General features: G+C 44.9%; 1 non-coding gene across 1 annotated transcript; it reads right to left on the bottom strand.

Annotated features, from left to right (window-relative positions):
* Positions 1-1,514: 1,514 nt before the first annotated feature.
* Positions 1,515-1,621, bottom strand: LOC120367948 (U6 spliceosomal RNA). The gene has a single exon (XR_005582188.1). It is a non-coding gene; the product is annotated as a U6 spliceosomal RNA (small nuclear RNA).
* Between the last annotated feature and the right edge of the window lie 1,354 nt (positions 1,622-2,975).

Consider the following 2,975-nt stretch of genomic DNA (forward strand, 5'->3'; position numbering starts at 1 on the left):
AGGCTAGAGTGCAGTGGTGTGATCATGGCTTGCTGCAGCCTGGACCTCTCAGACTCAAGAGATCCTCCCCTCTAATCCTCTAGAGTAGCTAGTACTACAGGCTGGTGCCACCATATTCTGCCATATATCTAACATAGGCATAGATTTAAGCTAGAATCACTTTTCATTGCCCAGGCTGGCCTGCTACTGTTTTTCTCTTTTTTTAAATCAGGCAGCCTCCAGAGCCAGAGTAGGCTCAGACTCCCTATTAATGTTTTTCAAAAAATGATTGCATAAGGTGAGATCCTGTGGTCTTGATTTCAGACAAATGAGGTAATGAATTTCATTATTTAATCAAATATGATAATGAATGTTAAATATTTTATACAACTCAAAACATATGGAGCATTTCTGGAAGTAATCAGGTAAGACCTAAATTGATCTCATTAACTATGTGTTTCATATGGCTGGGGGCCATGACTCATGCCTATTATCCCAACACTTTGGGAGGGTGAGGTGGGAGGATCTCTTGAGCCTAAGAGTTCAAGTTCAGCCTGGGCAACATGACAAGACCCCATCTATACAAAAAATAAAATTTAAAAAAATTAGCCAGACATACTAGCATGGTGGTCCCAGCTACTCAGGAGGTGGAGGTAGAACGATCCTTTGAGCTCAGGAGGTCACGGTTGCAGTGAGCTGTGATCATGCCACTGCACTCCAGCTTCAGCAACAGAGCAAGATCCCGCCTCAGAAAAAAAAGAAAAAAAATTTACATTTCACAAAGTGTTGGGAAAAAGGAATGCGGGAATGTATTATCTATATATATATATATTTTTTTTTTTTTTTTTTTTTTTTTTTTTTTGAGACGGAGTTTCGCTCTTGTTACCCAGGCTGGAGTGCAATGGCGCGATCTCGGCTCACCGCAACCTCCGCCTCCTGGGTTCAGGCAATTCTCCTGCCTCAGCCTCCAGAGTAGCTGGGATTACAGGCACGCACCACCATGCCCAGCTAATTTTTAGTATTTTTAGTAGAGACGGGGTTTCACCATGTTGACCAGGATGGTCTCGATCTCTTGACCTTGTGATCCACCCGCCTCGGCCTCCCAAAGTACTGGGATTACAGGCTTGAGCCACCGCGCCCGGCTCTATATTTTAATTATCTGTATTCTACTTCAATATCCCAATCAGTGCAGTGTGATTAGGGAGCAATCTAAAATATGTTGCATTATCAAAGGGTTTCTAAGCAAGGCTGTGTTAAACGGCATCTGCAGGAATTCCTTCTTCTCTTGGGTGGGTATAGGTATATCCACCAGTCTTTTTTTTTTTTTTTTTTTTTTTTTTTTTTTTTGAGACAGAGTCTTGCTCTGTTGGCCAGGCTGGAGTACAGTGGCACGATCTCAGCTCACTGCAACCTACATCTTCTGGGCTCAAGTAGTTCTCCGGCCTCAGCCTCCCAAGTAGCTTGGATTACAGGCATGTGCCACCACGCCCAGCTAATTATATATATATATATATATATATATATACTTTTATTTTTTAAATATGGAATGCTTCATGAATTTGTGTGTCATCCTTGCGCAGGGGCCATGCTAATCTTCTCTGTATCCTTCCAATTTTAGTATATGTGCTGCCAAAGCTAGCATTATTTTTTATTTTATTTTGTTTTTTTTTTTTTAAAGACGGGGTTTCACCATGTTGGTCAGGCTGGTTTTGAACTCCCGACCTCAGGTGATCTACCCGCCTTGGCCTCCAAAGTGCTTGGATTACAGGCGTGAGCCACCATGCCCAGCCATTTTTATATTTTTAGTAGAGATGGGGTTTCACCATTTTGGCCAAGCTGGTCTCAAATCCCTGACCTCAGATAATCTGCCCATCTTGGCCTCCCAAAGTGCAGGGATTACAGGCAGGAGTCACCACACCCACCCATCTCTGCCAGTCTTCTAATGCTACTGGCTTGTTCAACATCTTTTAGAACAAGCTTGTCCAACCATGGCCCATGGGCTACATGTGGCTTTGAATGCAGCTCAACACAAATTCATAAACTTTCTTAAAACTTTATCAAAATTAGCCGGGTGCGGTGGCTCAAGCCTGTAATCCCAGCACTTTGGGAGGCCGAGGCGGGTGAATCACGAGGTCAAGAGATCGAGGCCATCCTGGTCAACATGGTGAAACCCCGTCTCTACTAAAAATACAAAAAATTAGCTGGGCATGGGTGGCGTGTGCCTGTAATCCCAGCTACTCAGGAGGCTGAGGCAGGAGAATTGCCTGAACCCAGGAGGCGGAGGTTGCGGTGAGCCGAGATCCCGCCATTGCACTCCAGCCTGGGCAACAAGAGCGAAACTCCATCTCAAAAAAAAAAAAACAGCGCCGGGCGCGGTGGCTCAAGCCTGTAATCCCAGCACTTTGGGAGGCCGAGGCGGGTGGATCACGAGGTCGAGAGATCGAGACCATCCTGGTCAACATGGTGAAACCCCGTCTCTACTAAAAGTGCAAAAAATTAGCTGGGCATGGTGGCACGTGCCTGTAATCCCAGCTACTCAGGAGGCTGAGGCAGGAGAATTGCCTGACCCCAGGAGGCGGATGTTGCGGTGAGCCGAGATCGCGCCATTGCACTCCAGCCTGGGTAACAAGGGCGAAACTCAGTCTAAAAACAAACAAACAAACAAACAAACAAACAAACAAACAAACTTTATCAAAATTTTTTTTGTGATTTAAAAAAAGGTCATCAACTATCTTTAGTGTTAGTGTATTTTATGTGTGTCCTGAGACAATTCTTCCAATGTGACCCAGGGGACCAAAAGAACCCTTGTGCTAGACATTCCTCAGTTTCTGTCCAAAGAAGGCATCCTTTGAATATGTATATTTATTCTGTCATTTCAAAAGGATTTAGGGAGCCAAGTGTGGTGGCTCATGCCTATAATCCCAGCACCTTGGGAGGCCAAGGCCAGCAGATCACCTGAGGTCAGGAGTTCGAGACCAGCCTGACTAACATGGAGA

The sequence above is a fragment of the Saimiri boliviensis genome, chromosome 9, assembly GCF_048565385.1.
Source record: "Saimiri boliviensis isolate mSaiBol1 chromosome 9, mSaiBol1.pri, whole genome shotgun sequence".
In the NCBI taxonomy this organism is placed as follows: domain Eukaryota; kingdom Metazoa; phylum Chordata; class Mammalia; order Primates; family Cebidae; genus Saimiri; species Saimiri boliviensis.